The sequence below is a fragment of the Bubalus kerabau genome, unplaced genomic scaffold (genome assembly GCF_029407905.1).
Source record: "Bubalus kerabau isolate K-KA32 ecotype Philippines breed swamp buffalo unplaced genomic scaffold, PCC_UOA_SB_1v2 scaffold_70, whole genome shotgun sequence".
NCBI classification, from domain to species: domain Eukaryota; kingdom Metazoa; phylum Chordata; class Mammalia; order Artiodactyla; family Bovidae; genus Bubalus; species Bubalus kerabau.
In genome coordinates, this window is record NW_026577924.1 from 1,191,839 (window position 1) to 1,214,034 (window position 22,196).

Sequence of the window (22,196 nt, forward strand, 5' to 3'; positions counted from 1 at the left end):
ATTAACTCTACAAAACAATGATGTTAATGCCAAATATATATCTAACAGTTCAAAGTGTAACAGTGACAGGAGGAAACAGTCGAGTCAGGGAGGCAGTAAAAGTACTAAGTTAGTCTTGAGTGTAAAACACATGCTGTGTCTGCAAATGCGCACCTAACAACCTGACAGAGGAGCACAGAACTAGAGAAACACTTCATAGCTTTAAAAGAAGGCAAGAGCAAAGAACACAGACTAGGTGGGACAAACAGAAAACACACAGCAGCATGGTGTCTACACACTGAATATCAACATTATAAACAGAGCAAATACTCTCATTAAAAGATAAAGTGTCAAACTGATTCCAATGAAAACTGTACACTATTCACAGAGCTACATGTTAAGATGGAATATCTTTTAGACAGGTGAACCTAAAAGATACCTAGGCCAACAAGGACAGAAAACTGATGTGGCAATATCACTGTCAAATAGTCTCTAAAGAAAGAAGCATTATTAGTGATAAAAAGGAGCATCTCATACTGACACAAGTTCAGTCTAGCAAGAAGATGAGGATTCTAAACTTGAATGTACCTAATAACATAACCTCAAAATATCAATACATAAAAACTGACAGAAATAGAAAAGGAGTAACAGCCGAGTTCATAATCCCAGTGGGAGACGTTAAAGACACATCTCTCGTGGAACGGCCCCCTGGTATGTAGTCACCTGCAGCCATGAAGTACCTGAAATGCGGCTGGCTCTACAATGAGATGCGCTGCAAGCCTGAAACACACACTGGATTTTAAAGACTTAGCATGAAAAAAAGAATGTGAACTATTTCATTAGGTTTTATCATGTTGATTACACACTGAAATGATATTTTATGTGTGCTAAAATAAAATATATTACAGGTAATTTCACCTACTTCTGCTTTTACTCAACGTGGCTACTGGAATCTGAATTACATGAGTGACAAGCCTGATCTGACTGATACACATGGAACATTGCATCCCACTGATACATATTATTTTCAAGAGCCCAACGAACATATAACAAAAAGAATATATATTGGGCCATTAGGAAAGCTCAAATTATTTCAAAGGACTGAAATAATGCAGGGTATACTTAGGGACTGCAACGGGCTGACGGTTTATGGGCCCTCAAACTTCACCCGGCAGGTGGTGATGATCCTAGGAGGCAGGCACTCTGGGAGGGGTCAGGCCAGGGGGGAATGGGCTCCTGTGCTGCGAGAACAGGGAGAAGAAGCAGGCAGTCTAGGAACCAGGAAACAGGCCTCACCAGACGAGGCACCTGCTGGTGATCTTGGGACTCCCCAGCCTCCAGGCCTACAAGAAACAACTTTCTTTTGTTTATCAGCTAGTCTACGGGATTTATAACAGTAGCCCAAAAAGACGAAGACAGGGCTCTTCATGGAATTAAGCTAGAAATCAAAAAAGGGTCACTAGAAAAACCTCCCCAAACATTCCGAAGTTAAATGACATACTGCTTGAAGAATTTCCTGATTAATAATTTTAAAAAACACAATGAAAATTAGAAAATACTTTTCCTTAAAAGATAATGAAAATCTGGCTTATTCAAACTTGTGGGATGCAGCGAACTATGTTTAGAGGGTAACTTAAAGCCTTAAACACATATACTGGAAAAGAAGGAAGGCTAAAAATCAATTAAGCCTCTCTCCCAAGAAACCAGAAAAAACACCATAGCGAATGAAACACAAGGCAGATGGGAAAAAAAAAAAAAAAAGAGCAGAAAACAAGGAAACAGAAAGCAAATATGAAGTTTCTTTAAAAAGAAAGCCAAAAGTTGGCACTTTGAAAGGAATGATAAAACTGATAAACCCCTAGAAAGACTTATTAAGAAAAAGAGACAAAGCACAAATCACCAGCATCAAGGATTTTTAAAAGGGGAGACAACACATCTTGCAGATAAGAAAGATATTATGAACCACAGTTCACTTACTAATTGCAGAGTCTGCTCATCTCAATAAATTCCTAGCAGGGGGGAAATGCTTTACTGAAATAGACCCAAGAAGACATACAATATGAGAAAATTTTATTTGCATGAAAAAAATTACATCTGAAATTAAAAGCCTCCCCACAATGAAACCAACTGGTTTTGCCAATCAACTCTTCCAAAATTCTAGGGAAGAAAACAGTCATCTCACAGGAATTCTTGCAGTAAACAAGGAACACTCTCCAACCTTGTTTTATAAGACTGGCATAACCTTGATACTAAATCCAACCAGGAAGAAGTACAAGAAAGTAAAATTACAGACTCTGAGTATAGATGAAATAATCCTAAATAAAACACTAACAAATAAAGTCCAACTGAAGGAGAATACATTGAGATCAGGTTGGGGTTGTTTTAGAATCACAAAATTTTTAAAAGTTAAATCACCACATAAAAGAAAAATCACCTGTTTCAAAATCTGCAGAAGATAAACTTAAGAATTTTTAATGTAATAATTTTAGCTCATGACTAAGAAAAAACTGCTTAGTAAACTAACAGAGAAGAATTTACATATTTTGATAAAAATATCTACAAAAAAGCTAATATCCTGTGTGATGGTGAAATAGTGAAAGCTTTTCCTCTGATAATTGGACAGAGACAAGGATACTTATTCTCACTACTTCTGTTCACCACTGTACTGGAGATCCTAGTCCATACAATAAGTCAAGAAAAAGGAAAGGGTTATCACAGTTGCAAAGGGGAAAAAAAGAACTTATTTGCAGACATAATTGTGTATACATAAAAAAATACAATTAGAATGATTTGAAGTAAGTGGATTTACCAAGGGGATATAGAAAAGTCAATTCTATCTCTATTAGGAATTTATAATGGCACTGAAAATATCAAGTTATCTAATTAAACATGTGCAAGACATACAGCAAACTATAAACTTCTAAGATAAATAAGATCTAAAAAAATGGAGAGCTATCTGTATTGTGTTCATGGATTATAAGAATAACATAAAAGGCACACACACACACAGAGTTAATCATGTGAGGCGATGCGTATGTGGGGCAATCATTCCACGACGTCTATGGGCATCAAGTCATCACAATGTAGACTTGAAATACACACAAACTGTATCTGTCAATGACTCCTTAGTGAAGCTGGGGGTCTAAAATCAGCACCTGCACCTGGTAGCTGGCAGGTGTGGGAACCCGGGTTCACGTGCAGGCTGTACACACTCTTAATCACAGGTGAGACTTGAGGCAACCCAGCAACTCTCCATTTTTTTCTCTGTTTTGCTCTGTTCCCCTTGCCATTTGTGTTTAACAGATTCCCAGTATCGAGTGAGCAGCGTCAATGCAGCAATAACGTTTCCCCATCTAAGGCGGGAGCATGTAACACCAACAGACTTCCCATCGCCCCGAGATAACTGGGGTGCCCCATCACAACAGAAAGCAAAGAAACACGACAGTCCCCGAGAGAGAGCTGCCCCACGGCAGGGGGAACTAGGTCCACCAGATGTCCCAAGGGGACCCCCAGGGGCTTGGAGCCCAGGCTGGGCCCCTCAGCTTGAGGCCACACTTGCCTTTCCACCATTCTGGGGGTCCTGGCAGAAGAAAGCCAGGCCAAGGAAGGGGGAGGGTGTGGCCGGCCCGTGGGACTCAGGGCAGGACTGACTTGGGTCTGTGCTGGGCTCCACGTCCAGTCACCACCCTTGGAGTGTACAAAGCTCTTGGGATCATTGTAGGTTTTTGGCAAAAAAGCAATGGAGCTGAAGTCACTTAGGATGGCTTTTAAGGAAAAAAATCCTCACTGAGGATTCCCTCAGCGCCAGCCTCGGCCCCTAGTGAGATGCAGACTCCTGGTCATCCATGGCTGTGCCCGCAGCCCACCAGCTCCAGGAAAGGACTCCGCCTTCTCTTCTCTGTGTGCTGTGAACCTGCACAGTGGGCCTTCAGAACCTCAGGAGACTCACCCCACCCCCACTGTAGCCAGAACCCTCCCCAGGCATTAAAACAGCTGTGGAGTCACTTTGGCCCAAGCCCTGGTTACGGATCCCTGGAGCCCACTACAGCCTCTACAGCATGATTAATCAGGCCCTTTATACACAGATTCCTGCCTGTCAGATCTGAGCTTTGGATTCATGGTCAGCTCTGTCCCTCCCGTGGCAGCCAGGTGGGCCGCAATGCAGACAAAGGAGCTCAGGAGCTGAGTGTCAAGGGAAGCACTGAAAGGACAGCGATGGATGCAACCTGTTGCAAACTGAAGGAGGGTCCCTGCATGCCTCAGAAACGGCCTCTGGTGTGCAGGTGTGGAGGAGGGCCCCCAGAGTGCAAAGCAAAGAGAGGTACTCAGGGGCAAAGGCTCTTGGCCTCTCCGGTAGCAGCTCCAGGTGGTAGCTCGTGAACAGTGGACAGCCAATGTGGTCACATGAGCGTGACACTTATTCCCTTACAAAGAAAGAGAAAGGGGGCAGGGTGTGGGAGTACCCGGAGGGTGTGGTGGGGGGGATGAAGAGAGGTGTCCCTCCTCTCTTCAGTGCAAATTGCTTTTGTGAGTCTCAGAGCTGCCAGAAGGCAGTTACCAAGTCAGGTCCCCACAGTATCCAGTGTGGGCTGGGTGCCTTAGCCCCCGTCACATGGACAAGCCACACCACATGGCTTCCCTGAGTTCTAACAGAAGATCTGGGGGGTTTGTCTAGGTACACACTTCCTTACTGTAGCTGTGTTACCCACTTCTGTGAGCCCCCGTTTTGTCCTCTAGATAAAGGACATCAATTGCTACCTTAGCAGGTTGCCAGCTTAATCCCATGAAGACTAATTAGGGTCTACAATTAATTAATCCTACAATTAATATCTGGCCTTAAGAGATATCAATGAATAGCTGGCCTTAAGAGATATCAATGAATAGCTGGCCTTAAGATATACTGGGCTTCCCTGATAGCTCAGCTGGTAACGAATCCTCCTGCCATGAGGAGACCCTGGTTTGATTCCTGGGCTGGGAACGCTGAGCCGCTACAGAAGGGACAGGCTACCCACTTCAGTATTCTTGGACTTCTCTTGGGGCTCAGCTGGTAAAGAATCTTCCTGCATTGCAGGAAACCTGGGTTCAATCCCTGGACTGGGAAGATCCCCTGGAGAAGGGAAAGGCTACCCACTCCAGTATTCTGGCCTGCAGAATTCCATGGACTGTATAGCCCATGGGGTTGCCAAGAGTTAGACACGACTGAGGGACTTTCACTTCACTTTCAAGAGACATGACCTGAATCCAGATTAAACTGGAGTCTCCCAGTGTCATCTGGCATTTCTTCCCTGAAGCCAGCCAAAATTCACATAGGAGCATTTCCAGGGTCTCCACGTAGCCAGCTGGACAGAAAATCCAGTGTGGTTCAAACAAGCTGACAGACAAGCAGGAGAGGACTCACGGGCAGATGGCCTCCCTCCGGTCTCAGGGGAGCTCCGGGACCACAGCAGGAACCGGCGCTCTCAACCCCCGGGCTCAGCAGCGCCCTCCTTATCAGGCCGGAGGCTCTGCCCTGACGGGCGCAGGAAGGCCACCAACTGCCCCAGGCTGAACTCACTCCTCTCCCACGGCTGTAGCCTGACCTCACCCGGCCTCACCCCTTCCGGCAGAACCAGCCCTCCTCTTCCCTTGATTCCAGTGTGAGGCCCGGCCCTGGGCCCTGATTGGTCACCGCCCCAGTCCTGAGCCACTCACGGTGGCCAGGGAGGATGGAACACACCGATTGGCCAGGTCCAGGTCATGTGACCATACTCTCCAGGATACGTGCGAGCTGCTCACCCTGTGTCCGGGGTAGAGAGAGTGTGATGCCCCCAGAGCAGAGCTGAGAGTCCAGTCCATGTGTCCGTGTGCTCAGTGTCCTGGGACGTGCCTGCACATCCTCTCTACACACCGCTTTGTCCTCTGCAGACAAAATATTCATGACACACCTCTTCCTTTCCCAAGCGCTGTTTCACACACCCACATTCAAGGGAGCAAGACCTCCTGTTTGAAGGTAGGTTTGGAGATCCTCTCTTAACCTCTGGACTTGTTTCTTGTATTGCTACCACTGCTACTGCCAAGTCACTTCAGTCGTGTCTGACTCTGTGCGACCCCATAGACGGCAGCCCACCAGGCTCCCCTGTCCCTGGGATTCTCCAGGCAAGAACACTGGAGTGGGGTGCCATTGCCTTCTCCAGTTTCTTATATTGTTAGAATAATTTATTCAGTCTAAAAACCCCCCACAAGCACCACCATATGCTTGCTGCTTTGCCTATTCAGGATTCTTAGCTGTTCTGACAGAGAAGGCAATGGCAACCCACTCCAGCACTCTTGCCTGGAAAGTCCCATGGGCAGAGGAGCCTTGTAGGCTGCAGTCCATTGGGTCGCGGAGAGTCGGACAGGACTGAGCGACTTCCCTTTCACGTTTCTCTTTCATGCATTGGAGAAGGAAATGGCAACCCACTCCAGTGTTCTTGCCTGGAGAATCCCAGGGACAGGGGAGCCTGGTGGGTCTATGGGGTCACACAGAGTCCGACATGACTGAAGCAACTTAGCAGCAGCAGCTGTTCTGAGGGCGTGGCCCAGGGACCTCCCAAAGGGAATGCATTTTGTCCAAGGAAGCACCTGAGAGGCTGAATCACTGAATCACTTTGCTGTACACCTTAAACAAACAAATTATTATAAATCAACAATACCTCAATTTAAAGAAAAGATATTCCCTCATCAAAAATTGTTCCAAATTTTGTAAAGTTTTTCCTTCAATTGTTGGTTTTTAATATGTGTCTAATTGGTTTGGTGGTGTTTTGTGAGGTAGGGATCCAACTTACCTTCCCACATGGATACCAGATTGTCCCAATGGGACGATTCCTTTGTCCTTGAATAATTGAATATTTTTTAATTTAATAATGGAAATTATTAAATTAAATTATTGAATTAATTTAATCATTAAATATTAAATTATGTATTATATTAATATTATAAAGTAATCTATTATATTGATTAAATTAACTATTGAATTAATTTATTTAAATTAATATTTAATTTATTTTAATTTAAATAATATTTCAATTATTGTGCTTGATTTATTCATATTTTCTATTTGTTCCTGGTTCAGTCTTCAGAAGATTGTACTTTTCTAAGAATTTGTCCTTTTGTTCCAGGATATCCATTTTCTTGTCATGCAGTTATTTCTAATTGTCTCTTATGACCCTTTGTCTTTCTTTGTGGTCTGTTGTAACGTCTCCTTTTTCATTTCAAGTTGCTTTGAGTCTTCTCCTTGTTTTTCTTGATGAGTCCGGCTAATGATTTGTCAAGTTTGTTTATGTTCTCCAAGACGTATCTTATTGTTTTATTCATCTTTGCTCGTGTTTCCTTCATTTCCATTTATTTCTGCTCTGATCTTTATGATTTCTTTCCTTCTGCTAACTTTGGAGGGTTTTGTGGCCATTTTCCTCTTTTTCTAGGTTCTTTAGGTGTTAGATTAGGTTGTTTATTTGATGTTCTTTTCATTTCTTGAGGTAGGCTTCTTGTATTGCTATAAACTTCCCTCTTAGCATTGATTTATTGCGTCACATAGGTTTTGGGTTGTCATTTATTCATTGCCATTTGTTTTTAGGTATTTTTAAATTTCCTCTTTGATTTCTTCAGTGACCTGTTTGATTTCTCCATGTGTTTGTGTTTTTTACAAATTTTCCTATAAATGATCCCTAATCATGTATCAGTGTGATCAGAAAAGATGCTTGCTGTGATTTCAGTTTCTTAAATTTTGCAAGGCTTGATTTATGACCCAAGATGTGATCCATTCCAGAGAGTGTTTCATGTGCACTTGAGAAAAAAAAAATGTATTCTGCTGTTTGGTGATGGAATATGCTAAAGATATCAATAAGGTCCATCTAGTCTAATGTGTGATTTAAGGCTTATGTTTCTATATTAATCTTCTTTGTGGATGATCTGTCCATTGGTATAAGTGGGGTGGTAAAGTCCCCTAGTATTATTTTCTTACTGTCGATTCCCTGTTTTATGGTTATTTGTATTTGTCTTACGTATTTAGGTGCTCCTGTGTTGGATGTGTGTGTATTATTATTGCACTATCCTCTTCCTGGATCGATCTCTTTATCATTATGTAGTGTCTTTCCTTGTCTCTTGTAATAGTCTTTATTTAAAAGTCTATTTTATCTGAGATGAGAATTGCTACTCCAGCTTTCTTTTGATTTCCATTTGCATGGAATACCTTTTTTCCAGGCCCTCCGTTTTAGTCCGTGTGTGTCCCTAGGTCTGAGGTGGATGTATTATGGACAACATTTATATGGGGCTTGTTTTTGTTTCCATTCAGCCAGTCTGTGTTTCAGTTGGACCATTTTATCCATTTATAGGTAAGGTAATTATTGCTATGCATGATACTATTATTTACTTTATTATTCTGTTTTTTTTCCATGTCTATTCACTCCCTTCTATTTCCTGCCTAGAGAGCATCCTTTAATATTTGTTGTAAAGCTACTTTGGTGGTGCTGAATTTTTTAACTTTTGCTTATTTGTAAAGGTACTGAGTTCTTTGAATCTGAGTGAGGTCGTAGCTGGTTGGAGTAGTCTTGCTGGTAAGTTTTTCCCTTTCATAACTTTAAGTATATCATGCCACACCCTTCTGGCCTGCAGCGTTTCTTCAGAAAGATCAGCTGTTAAACTTATGGGGATTCCCTTGTTATTTGTTGCTTTTCCCTTTCTGCTTTTACTATTTTCTCTTTTTGCTAAGTTTTTCTTAGTTTGATCAGTATATGTCTTGGCATGTTTCTCCTTTGGTTTACCCTGTGTTGGACTCTCTGTGCTTCTTGGACCTGGGTGTGTTTCCTTCAACAATATAGGGAAATTTTCAGTCATTGTTTCTTCAAGGGAGAGTTTATCTTTCTCTCTTCTCCTTGAATTCCTATAATGTGAATGTTAGTATGTTTGATATCCACCAAATGGCCTTAAACTATCCTCAATTTTTTGGCTTATTTTCTTCTTTTTGGTGCTCAGATCGGGTGATTTCCACTACTCTGTATTTCTTTGTCTTTTTTTAAAATATAAATATTTATTTTAATTGGAGGCTAATTACTTTACAGTACGGTAGTGGTTCTGCCGTACATTGACATGAATCCGCCACGGGTGCACATGTGCTCCCCGTCCTGAGGCCCCGCTCCCTGCCTCTGGGTCAGCCCAGTGCACCGGCACTGCTCTGTGTGTCAGCTTACTGATCTGTCCTCTGAATCATCCAATCTCTTGATTCATCTGCTGTATTTTTCGTGTCAGTTATTGTATTCTTCCATTATAATCAGTTCTTTTTTATACTTATTGCCTCTTTGTGGAGTTCTCACTCTGTTCTTTCATGCTTCCCCTGATAGAAGTAAATATCTTTTATTCGTTTATTTAATGGGTCCACTGGGGCTTGCTGTGTCATTGGCTTTCTCTAGTTGCATAGAGTGGGGGCTGCACTCAGTTTTGGTGCGTGGGCTTCCCATCGTTCTGTCTTCTCTTGTGGAGCACAGGCTCTAGGGTACATGAGTTCAACAGCTGTGACATGCAGCTTTACTTGCCCCGCAGCCTGGGATCTTAGTTCCCAGACCACGGGTTGAACCCTTGTTGCCTACATTGTCCGGAAAATCTTAACAAATGAACCAGCAGGGAAGACCCAGTAAATATCTTTATGACCCTTACTTTGCAGTCATTTGATGTAGATTATTTATCTCCATCTTGTTTAGTTCTTTTTCTGAGTTTATGTCTTAGCTGTTCATTTAGCATAGATTCTTTGTCTCTTTATGTTGCCTTTTTGTTTCTATGCATTAATATTAGGTAGATGAACTATGTCTCCATGTTGAATAAGTGGATGTTTGTAGAGTGTCTCCTAGGCGGCCCAAAGGAACAGCTCCCCCAGGTCACCAGAGACAGGAAATCCAGGGTGTCTCCTGTGTAGGCTGAGTTTGGTGTTCTGTTAGATAGACCTGCATTTGCTTTGGGCATGCTGGTGGGTCTGGCTGGCCCCCAGTGCAGCTGAATGTAAGCCCCACCTCAACAGTTGCAGGTGTACTTCTGGCTGGAGCTGACCTGGAGTGGGACTCACCTTGAGGGGATGCAAGTCACGGCTGAGTCCACCCACCGTGAATGGTAGGAAAGGAGGCGATTGTGTGGGAATCCAGGCCCTTGAGGGCAAAGCCATTTTGGAGGAGCGTTGTGGGCGTGGCTGGGCTGGATATGTCTGTTCCACAGGGAACACAGAGACATAGCAGGGCAAGCAGTGCTAGCAAGGTAAGTGAGGAATGTCAGAAAAGTCTCCTTCTAGCACTGGGACAGCTGGGTACAGGGAGGATTTTTTTAAATGTCAAGTGATTTCATCCCTGGATAAAGTTTCAAGAAATCCTTGCCCCTTTGGCACGTGTCCTAAAATTAGTATATAATTCTCTTTCCCATGTGACCTGTGGCTACATTGAGCATCATTACCGACAACATTCAGCGTCAGTAAGTTTGGCACTAACCTACTAAGCATGGGGTCTTGGCTTACCACAGCCCCCAGCTCTCTCCCAGACGTAGCTCTGCTGGTTTCAAATCAAGATATGGGGGCTTGTCTTCCTCATTCAGGTCACCGGGGCTCAGGTGCTCAGCATGTCCTCCCAGGGAAGATACCAAGTTGGTAATGTCCCCTCCTAATTCTGGGTCACCCATCAGGAGTATGGGTCCTGACTAGACTCTATCTCTCCCTTCCAATGCATCTCCATATTGTTTTTTCTTTACAACCTTAGTTGTGGAAGAGCTACTCTGCTAATTTTCAAGTTGGCATCTGGGTTTTCCATGTGAGGAAGCTCTCAGAATAAAATAGAGTAAGTGTCTCAAAAAGTGCCATTTCAGTTTCTGTGGAAGCTGTCTCCTTGTGTAAGTCAGTGGTTCTCAAAGTGTCATCACTGGACCAGCCGTGTTAGCATCACCTGGGAAGTGGTTAAAACTGGAGTTTCTTAAGGTCCACCCTGATCTACTGTATGAGATGCTCTGAATCATTCCTCCAAGCCATACACATGCTCAATCCTAAATTAACCTGAAACACATCTCCCCCAAGGTTCTGGGCCCACCGTGCCCCTTAGCTTTAACCAGGCACTACTGTTTTGCAATTCTGAGGAATTTTAGGAATTTGGGGGGCATGTTTCACCACTCTCACTTGGAAGATACTAAGGAATATCTAATAAGTTGGACACGATACTTCTCTCTCGTCACCCATTGTGAGAGTTCTTAGTACATAAAGTAAAAATAAAGAACAATTTGATTGGTAAAGAAAATCCTACAGCAGGTTGGAAAGGTGCAGATGCTGCATTAAGATCAAGGTCTTGTACAAGGTTCATGGGAGTACAGGATGTACAGATATTTTGTAAACTTCATGGAAAAGAAACAAGGGTGGAGCAGAGTAGCCACTGGGCTTCAGTGACCCCCTACTGCTTAGCTGTGCACCTTCCTGCAGGTGTGATCACCACTGAACCCTGGGAAGAGCGCTTCACACCTTGAACTGTAAGGCTCCCCAGCAGGCTGGCCTGTGACCTCCTGGGCACCATCACCTTCTGCTGCTTCCTGAACTGGCCATGTTTTCTCCCTCTGCCTTCATCTCCTCTGCCTTTATCGCCTCGTCTTTTGTGGGGTTGCCAGTACCTTGTGGTCTGTGCTGGGCCAAGGAAGACGCACGTTTGCACTTCTGAACCCTACTGGCCACCTGATGACACGTCATCCTCCCGTGATCGTTAACTCTGGCCCTGATGGGAGAGAGCTGTGTTCACTCACCACTGATGTACTCTCTTTTAGCTAAAGAAGGAATCCGTTCTAATCATGCTTTTTAGGTGGCTGGATTTACCAAACAGAAATACACGAATCCCAGTTAAATTTGAATTTTTGGGAAACAATGAAAACTTTTTTTTTCTTTTTTTAGTAGAAGTCCATCTCCTGCAATACTTGGGATGTACTTACACTAAAAAATTATTCACTGAGAACCAAATTTAACTAGATGTCTTGTGTTTTACCTGACAGGCTTACTCCCAAGGTAAAGGGGTTCCCATTTTAGCTTCCCATCCTAGGAGTGGCACTTTGTCTTAGAAAGGAATGTATTTAGTCATCAAAATAAGGTCAGACTTACCTGCACGCCAGCCATGACTTGTGACATATTGATCACATGTTGAAATGATAATACTTTTTGTTTACTGGATTAAAATATAATTTGAAAATTAATTTCATCTGCTTCTTTATGTTTTTAAATGTGGTTACTAGAAAATTTAAGGTATTATACGGAGCTTGAGTTTGTAGTCCATAGTACACTTCACTGGACAGCTTTGGCCTAGAGCAAAAGCCATGCTGGGGGACCTAACGACCATCGGGCTGGGAGTGGGGCACCCCTCTCCCCAGAAAGAGTTAGACTCTCCCCTTTGGAGTCGTTTGTGGCTGAACTGGTCGGGGGCATACAGATTCCTTGAGTGTAGTTTGTCTTTACAAAGATTTTATTGTTTGAATTTTTCAGTTCTGACCAAATCTTGGTGGTTTTTGATTGACGAGAGACCAAACAGGCCTGGAGTGCATTTCCTGTTAAGTATATTTGTAGCAGGGTGCTTCCCAGGTGACTCTGGTGGTATAGAACCCATCTGCCAATTTAGGACACACCGAAGACTAGGGATAAAAGTTTGATCCCTAGGTCAGGAAGATCGCCTGGAGGAGGGCAAGACAACCCACTCCAGTATTGTTGCATGGAGAATCCCATGGACAGAGAATCCTGGTGGGCTACAGTCCATAGGGATGCACTGAGTCGGACATGCCTGAAATGACTGAGCACACACGTGTATTTGCAGTTGAATTATGACAGCAGATTGCGACACATGGGAAGAAGCAAGATGGGTGTGGAAAGGGGGTGGTTTGGGAAAGGGTCTGGTTTCTGGAAGCTGTGCCGTGTTGTCCTTTTTACTCCTCTTTTTCTTCTTTTGGTTTTATGATTGCATACTGGTGGTGGCAAGACAACACTGACTGCATTTGCTAGAAGCAGATGTCCCCACTAATTTAGATTTTAGAGGCTGAAAAGTAAGGAGGATGCATTATGCAATATGAAAGAAGGAAATGAAAATTTCTTTGGCAACATTCAAACTCTGAATATCTCCTGAGTTGGGTTCGTGGAGGTGGAAGTCTTTTTATATAAGTCTTATATAAGATATAAGACAATATCTTAGGATCATAGTTTAGTTGTAGGACTACAATTCTCCTTGATGATTCACTGCTTTCCTCTCCCTACCCCCTAACCTTCTGAAGTTCTTGGAAAGTCAAGAAACAGTAGTGAGAGCAAAGCAAATGAAAATTCAAGAGCTTTCAGAGGCCAAGGGCTTGGTCTCTGGTCAAATAACCTGACCTTTACTCAGTTCCATTTACAATCTCTCTTCTGGGAAGGCTTGGACGGTAAAAGAATCTGCCTACAATGCAGGAGACGTGGGTTCGATCCCTGGGTCGGGAAGATCCCCTACTCCAGTATTCTTGCCTGGAGAATCCCCATGGATAGAGGAGCATGGAGGGCTACAGTTCATGGGGTCGCAAAGAGTCAGACATGACTGAGCAACTAAGCGTAGCACATGCCAAGCACAGCAACTCGGAGAACCTGCTCTTGCTGCAGGATCCACCTTCTGTCCACTTCCACTTTTCCCTGCAGGTCTCACTACCTGCTGATCATGTTGCCAGAGTGTCCCTCATAGGTGTCTTGTCACCAGTTTGAGGGCATGACCTCCAAGATGTCAGGCCAGTGGGAAGTTGATGCCACATACCTTAGCAGCTGGCAGTCTGGTGCATCTGGTGATAATTTCATTAAGCTCAGCCCTCCCCCACCCTAGGTCTTCTTGTTGGCATTGTTGTTAATTTGAGGATTTCTATAGGACACGTGTGACACATGGCGCTTCAGTAAGAGGAGCTGATAGCCTTGGCTGGCAGAATGAGGCATGGGGCTGTGTGCTAGGTTCCATTTTCTGAGAAGGAGAACACCTCAATTTCATGAGGCCTTGAGCTCTCAGACCCAAAGGAGAGAAACCAAGGGTGTAGAAGGTTGACAGGTGCTGACGGAAATCTGTGTGAGAAGGTGTTACTGCTGGCTGTGTCCTGTGTCTCATGCTGAGCGCAGAAAAACTGATGCTTTTGAACTGTGGTGTTGGAGAAGACTCTTGAGTGTCCCTTGGACTACAAGGAGATCCAACCAGTCCACCCTAAAGGAAATCAGTCCTGGGTGTTCATTGGAAGGACTGATGTGGAAGCTGAAACTCCAACATTTTGGCCACCTGATGCGAAGAGCTGACTCATTTGAAAAGACCCTGATGTTGGGAAAGATTGAAGGCTGGAGGAAAAGGGGACCACAGAGGGTGAGATGGTTAGATGGCATCACTGACTCAATGGACATGCTTTGGGTAAACTCCAGGAGTTGGTGATGGACAGGGAGGCCTGGTGTGCTGTGATTCATGGGGTCGCAGAGTCAGATTCGACTGAGCGACTGAACTGACTGACTGACTGACTGACCACCACCATCATCGTGCACGGTCACTGGCCCTTGTTCAAGTCCAACAGGTCCAACTCCCCTTATCCCCTGGCAGCCTTATTCTACTTTGTGTTTGCAGTGGACTTATCTGGACATCTCACAGTGGAATCATAGATTATTTGTCCATTACTGTTTAGCTTGTTTCACTTGGCATATGACTTCAAACTTTACTCAATTTGCAACACATGTCAGAATTTCCTTAGTTGTTAAAAATAAACAGCACACAGGCTCACCATCATGTACAATCGGGGAATTACAAATTAAAATCGTGATCTATCACACCACACCTCTTAGGACTGCTAAACTCCAAATATAAGATAATACTAATTGCTGGAGGGTGAGGAACAACAGCAATTCCTCATTGCTGGTGGAATGCATGTACAGCCCCCATGAGAGACAGTCTGGTAGTTTTCCCCAAAGCTCAACAGGTTTCACCTTGGGATCCAACAATCATGCTTTCAGTATTTACGCAGTTGCTCTGAAATTGTACATCCAAATGCAAACGAGGATGCAGTTTTGCACAGCAGTTCTATTCACAATGGCTACAAACTTGAAGAAATCAGGATATCTTTCAGTAGATGAATGTGCAAGCAAATTGGTGTACACAGATATCAAGGGGACCAGAACACACCACCCCGAATTATGTCTGACATGAGTTAGTTTAGTTTAATTTAAAATAATAATAATAATAAAAGAATCTGAGTAGAGGTTGCCCTATTTTTTTTTTAAATGTGTTCCTTTCTTTATGGCCATGCTGTGTCTTCGTTGCTTTGAGAGGGCTTTCCCTGGTTGTGGAGAGCTAGTTCTGCTCTTGTTGCAGAGCATGTGCTCTAGGTGTGCAGGCTTCAGTAGTTGTGGTGCCTGCATGTAGTAGTTGTGGCTCCCCAGCTCTAGAGCGCTGGCTCAGTAGTTGTGGTGCATGAGCTCAGCTGCTCTGAGGCATGTGGGATACTCCTGGATCAGGGATAGAACCTGTGTCCACCGCATTAGCAGGCAGAGTTTTAGCAGCTAGCTCACCAGGGAAGACTGAGGTTACCCTTTTGTGAGGTACATTTACATTTATGAGAGAAATCTCCATTTGTAAGGGTGTCCCCCTTTGAACCTAGGAGAGGAATAATTACATCTCAAGGAAGGAACACTTACCAGTGAAGAAGTCAGGACTTAAATCTGCAAACAATCATCTGTTTGTTTACTGTGCTTTGCATGATAACCTGCCATAAATGGCCTCTGCCTTCCCCTCAAGGTCTTTCTTCTGTTTGGGGTTGAAGAGCTATTTATGGTGAAGTCTTTGGTCATTTCAGGGAGGACTCAGTTTTCCTTGGCATCTCCTCTCTATGCAAAAGGTATACATGTTCATTAAAGTTCTTTCTCCTGATAATTTGTGTTTAATGATGGAGAAGGAGGGCTCAACCAAGAACCTGGAAGGGGAGAGGGAAATTTATTTTCCTCCTATATACATGCAAAGGAATAACACTCAACAGTGGAAAGGAATGAAACATCAACCCTTGAAAGGGATAAATCTTAGATGCACATGGCTAAGTGAAAGAATCCAGTTGAAAAGGCTGCACCCAGTATGACCCCATTGTGACATTCTTGGAAAGGTAAAGCTACATAGATGATAAGCAGATCACGGAGTGGGGAATTGGAAGTGATCGTTTAGGATGGATACCTGTCAATATGCATTTGTCGAAGCCTGTCACTTTATGTAGTGCAAAGGGTCAATCAGAATCTATTCAAATGTACTTACCCATTGTATAAATAAGTCATAGGATGGAATACCAAACACAACAGCATCTCAACATCACTCACTATTCTATCACTATTCAGTTCAGTTCAGTTGAGTCGCTCAGTCATGTCCGACTCTTTGTGACCCCATGAATTGTTGGTGGGAATGTAAATTGACATAGCCACTTTGGGGGGCAGTATGTAGGTTCCTTAAAAAACTGAAAAGAGAACTACCATACCACCCAGTAATCCCACTGGGTTTGCTGAGACTGCCATAATTCAAAAAGACATATGCACGCTCATGTTCATTGCAGCCCTATTTACAATAACTAGGACATGAAATCTGGAGAAGGAAATGGCAGCCCACTCCAGTACTCTTGCCTGGAAAATCCCATGGATGGAGGAGCCTGGTAGATTACAGTCCATGGGGACAGGACGAGCCAGACAGGACTGAGTGAGTTCACTTTCACTTTTCACTTTCATGCATTGGAGAAGGAAATGGGAACCCACTCCAGTATTCTTGCCTGGAGAATCCCAGAGACGGGGGAACCTGGTGGGCTGCCGTCTATGGGGTTGCACAGAATCAGACACGACTGAAGTGACTTAGCAGCAGCAGGACATGGAATCAACCTAAATGTCCAGCAACTGCGAAATGGGTAAGGGAGAGTGCTACATATATACAGTGTAATATTATGTAGGCATTAAAGGAATGAAAGTGGGTCCTCTGAAGAAATGTGGATGGACGGTCAGTCATAAAGTGAAATGAGACAGAAAAACAAAAACATATATTGTATCTTTATATATATATATATATATATATATATATATATATATATATATACACACACACACACACACATATATATATTTGTATATATGAATTTATACGTTTATCTGTCTATCTATAGGCTTCCATAGTAGCTCAGCTGGTAAAGAATCTTCCTGTAATGCCGGAGACCCTGGTTCAATTCCTGGGTTGGCAATATCCCCTAAGAAAGGATAAGCTACCCGTTCCACTATTGTTGGGCTTCCCTTGTGGCTCAGAGAGTAAAGAATCTGCCTGCAGTGTGGGAAACCTGAGTTTGATCCCTGGTTTGGGAAGACACCCTGGAAAAGGGCATGGCAACCCACTCTAGTATCCTTGTGTGGAGAATCCCCTTTGGCAGAGGAGCCTTGCAGGCAACAGAATGAACAGGATTGAGCAGCTAAGCACAGCGTATATGGAAAATGGTGCTGAGGCTCTTATCTCCAGAGCCCACATAGAGGCACAGACACAGAGAAGGACCTCGACGACGCAGCAGGGGAGGGAGGAGGGGCAAACTGAGAGGCCAGCAGGGACATGCATGCCCTGCTAGGATGTACGTTTCCTGTTGTTGCTTTTGTTTGTTTTTAAATTTCCTTTATTTATTTCTAATAATCCTCAGGTCTTTAACCAGACAGCTAGTGGAGAGCAGCCGTCTAATATACGGAGCTCAGCTTGGTGCTCTCCATTGACCTAAAGAAGAGGAATGAGGGGGTGGGTGGGAAGCTCAAAGGGGAGCAGATATATATGCACATATAAAAGATTTACTTCATTGTACAGCAGAGAATAATGTAACATTGTAAAATGACTATAACACAATTTTAAAAAGAGAGAAAACAAATAGGTGGTCCTGGTGCTACGACTCTGCACTCCCAAAGCAGGGAGCCCAGATTTGATTCATAGTCAGGGAACTGTATCCCACAAACTGCAACTGAGACCCAGCATAGCCAAATTTAAAAAAAAAATGAAAAATTACGAATGCCACAGACAGCATAAAAAATAAAATAGTATCCATATATTTCTGATAAATGTTGTAAAAAATGGGAACATTTCCTTTTCAGGAAAAGCCCTGATGGTTATTAGAAATAAATTAAGGAAATTTAAAAACAAACAAAAAGCAACAACAGAAAACCTATTATGCCAAACAAAAGAAGTCTGACACAAATGCAAACCCATGATCCGGTTTTTATGAAATCCTAGACAATAGATCTAATCTCTCGAAACCAGCAAATCATTGGCTGCCTGGTGTTGATCAAAATGGTTGGGAAAAGGACAAGAGAAGATTTGTGGTGATGGAAACATTCTGTATCTTGCTTGTGGTGGCTGTACATGGGTGTATTTATCTGTCAGAAATCATAAAACTATACCCTTAAATTTTACTGCATGTGGATTATACTAAGGTCATGAAATGATACTTAACATGATTTGTCACTAGAGAAATGCAAGTTAAAACCACAATGAGAAACTATCTCACATCTAAGATAGCTTCAATGTAAAGATCAGAAACAACAGAATATGACAAGAGTGCACAGGATTAACAAGTGGTGGGAGAACGTGGAGACACAGGAACCCTGTATCTTGCTGGGGAGAATGGAAGATGATGTGGCCACTGTGGAAAAAAGTTCACACATTCCTCAAAAAGTTAAAATTGACCTATGAGCTGGCAAAACTGTTAGGGGAAGCACACTAATTGAAACTGCCCACCCTGGCCAGGCACCATAGTAACAATTTGCATGAGTTGTTTTATGACAGGAGATCCTGATAAGGAATACGAAACTAATAAGCCACCACCAACAGGAAGAGTTCGGGAAGGGTTAAAAGGAGACACCGTGTGTCCGTCCACTTCCCAGAATCCCTCTCGCTAGCATCCATCTTGGCTGAGCGATGCGTGTGCCACCAGGAAAGACTCTGAATTAGAATGATTGGCCAAAGACCACCCGGAAACTAATCCCATCACCATAAACCCCAAGACTGCGAGCCACGCGGCAGAGCAGTTCTCCTGGGTTCCCTTACCCTACTGCTCTCCACCCGGGTGCCCTTTCCCAATAAAATCTCTTGCTTTGTCAGCACATGTGTCTCCTTGGACAATTCATTTCTGAGTGTTAGACAAGAGCCCAGTTTCGGGCCCTGGAAGGGGTCCTCCTTCCTGAAACAAAACTACTCTAGGTCTAAACCCCAAAGAATTGCCAGTAGGGACTCCAACAGACACTTGTACACGAATATTCATACCAGCACCATTCACAACAGACAAAAGGGAGATGCAACCCAAACGTTCATCCATGGGCAATGGATAAGCAAAATGCTTTACAAACACAGTTACCCCTCAAACAACACAGATTTGAACTGCACAGGTCCACTTACACCTGTATTTTTTTCAATAAATATATCTATGGCATGTCCCATGGTTTTTGAATCCACAGACATTAAACCGAGGTTATAGAGGGCTGACTGTAAAGTGTACACAGATTTTTGACTACATGGAGGATCTTAATACTTTTTTGCTTTCAGAGAACTAATTTTGTAAAGGGAATGGTGCTCAGAGATATAACTTGATACTTTCATCTCCACCTGCCTACCTCCCATCTTCATTCTGAAGTCTAAGATCTGCCTCAGTATCAGCAGGGCCACAGCCATGACTTTCCGCCTCTACTCTGTTCCTGCAGGTGCCCCCCCCACCCCTCCCCCCATAGTAGTCACTGCTTACTGTTTCTCCGGCCCAAACAACGATTCCATTCTTGGCTCCTTCCTTCCACCAGCTCCAGACATGAATTGAAGAAAACAAAGTTGATTCTGTCTTTGAGACATATCTAGTTCTGCCCATACACGAGTACTTGCTTTACTACACTACTGGTACCAGTGACTTCCCTGATAGCTCAGATGGTCAAGAATCTGCATGCCATGTAGGAGACCCCAGTTCGATTCCTGGCTTGGGAAGATCCGCTAGAGAAGGGATAGGCTACCCACTCCAGTATTCTGGCCTAGAGAATTCCATGGAGTGTACAGTCCAGGTGGTTGAAAAGAGTCAGACACGACGAAGTGCCTTTCATTCATTCACTCACTGACTCAGTACCAGTGAGCAGGCAAGTAGATTTAAAGTAAATGCTGCTTAATTAACTGCCCATCTAGATGGAATAAAATCGATCCAACAAAAGTCAGTTCCAAGTGAATAGTGAACCTAAGTGGAAAGGAAAGAAAAACCGGTAGATGACATAGGGGAATATCTTCATGACCTCAGGTAGCCAAAAGTCCAAGGGCAGGAATTTGTGTCTGCTGCGTTCATGCCGCATCTCCAGTATAGATGCCCAGTGTTTCCAGAGGGAACATAAAGGAAACTTCAACACCATCTGGAGGAAACTACACACATGCAAGCACTTGGGTCATTGTGAAGACACGCAGTGTTCTTAATGATCAGATTGAATGTCATATAAATGTCACTTCTCGTTAGTCTAACATCTAATGCAATCCTAATTAACAGCCATTCAGACTGATTTTCAGGATAAACTGATTCTAAGTTTCACATGAAAAATGAGCAAGAATACCTAGGAAAGCCTGAGGGGAAAAAGCCAGGTCCAGTGATGAGGTGTGATAAGGCCTACCAGGAGATAAGACAGATTTTTAAAGGCAGGATTATTATCATTTTTTTTGAAGAATCCAGGCCACTACTGTTACAAGTTTCGTTATTGGCTCGGATACCACTACATAAAACACTATTCCGAAGACTCTTGACTTGTTAGGTGCCTCCCGATTCAGAGATTGGGAGGGCCCTGGGAGGCGCAAATGGAGGCGGCGGTGATCGCCTTAAATCAGAAAGTGGTGGATAAGTTTTTAAAGGTTTGCGCAGAGAGGCAGGGGGCTCGCCAGGGCACCCAGCTGCAGTGCCCTGTAAGCCCCCTCCTTTCTCAGGAGGTAAAGCACAGTCTCCCTCCTTTTCTTCATCAATGGCAGAAAAATATGATCTGCGCAGAAAGTGGAGACCCACCACCATCCACTGCCATAGCCTCCCCCACAGGCTCTCTAACAGCCTCATGACGGGGGTCCAGGACATTTCTAATCACATTCCACAGAGCAAAAGCATCTACAGGAACCCTTTTTGGCCCATGTTTCTCTTTCCCTGTTCCGGAGATCTTTTAACTGTTTGGTGACTGAATCTTATGGATGGTCTGATTGGGGATGTTTCTCTTAAGCTCTTAGGAGCATTTTTAGCTTAAAAAGACCAATCTTTATTAGAATGGTATCGGGCTGCTGCCTCTTTTAAATCTTTTTCATCTTGAGGTGAAGTATATTAATTTAAACAATTAACGAATTGCTTTTATTAATAATTTATAATTATTTATGCATTGTCATAAATAAATATATGTATTTATATAATCGTACATTTTAATTAATTAAAGTAATATACTGTAAATATAAGTATTTACAATAAATTTTTGTAATATTATGTATGTAATGTAAATGATTACAATGTAATTCATAGCTAATATTAAATATTAATCATATATAATGTATATGTATAGACATAAGTATAATGAATATATATATAATAATGTAATAATAGCATTATTTAATAAATGTAATACATTTATATATTATTAGATTCATAAACACTTATTAATATTAAAATTATATTATTTAATTACAAAATAATAACAATACATTTTAATAAATTAATGTAAATTATTTATATATTTTATTACTAAATCACGTTGGCAATTAATGTAGTGGATTAACCAGATTCATGAGCAGGATCTAAAGCGTCTCTAATCATATTTCATAGAGAAAAGGTGTCAGTGGGGACCTTTTCTGGGCCATGTAAAGTGTAGTAAGTTTTTAGGGGCTTCCCTACCTTTTCCCAGATATCTAGGTTAACAGTGCCCTCTTCTGGAAACCAAGGACATTGCTCTTGTACAAATGTAAAAACGATTGAACATTAGCTTTCTTAAACTTAATTCCTCTTTTGTTTAACAGTTGTAAGATTACTCCTATAAAGAGTTGTCATTCTTTTGACTCACTGTTACCCGTATCAGAAAATTATCTTTTTTACCTCTTCGTCAAAAAGATTTTTACTTCCCACTGTTTTTTACTCTACCTATTTTATGCAGGGGGGTCTGCGGCATCCTGAGTAGGGTCCTAGCCGTCCGAAAAACTGTACAATGGGGGAGA

At 42.9% G+C, this 22,196-nt stretch overlaps 1 protein-coding gene and 1 long non-coding RNA gene across 3 annotated transcripts in view; one reads left to right on the forward strand and one right to left on the reverse strand.

Moving 5' to 3' along the window:
• Window positions 1–5,566, reverse strand: part of LOC129641031 (liprin-alpha-1-like) — a 106,239-nt gene extending 100,673 nt beyond the window's left edge. For both annotated transcript variants that reach the window (XR_008709051.1, XM_055565885.1), the window contains exon 1: window positions 5,378–5,566. The gene's annotated coding sequence lies outside the window, so the exon portion shown is untranslated. The remainder of the gene's footprint in view (window positions 1–5,377) is intronic.
• Window positions 5,567–5,639: 73 nt separating this feature from the next.
• Window positions 5,640–12,182, forward strand: LOC129641034 (uncharacterized). The gene is made up of 2 exons (XR_008709052.1): window positions 5,640–5,968; window positions 11,432–12,182. It is a non-coding gene; the product is annotated as an uncharacterized LOC129641034 (long non-coding RNA).
• The last annotated feature ends 10,014 nt before the right edge of the window (window positions 12,183–22,196 follow it).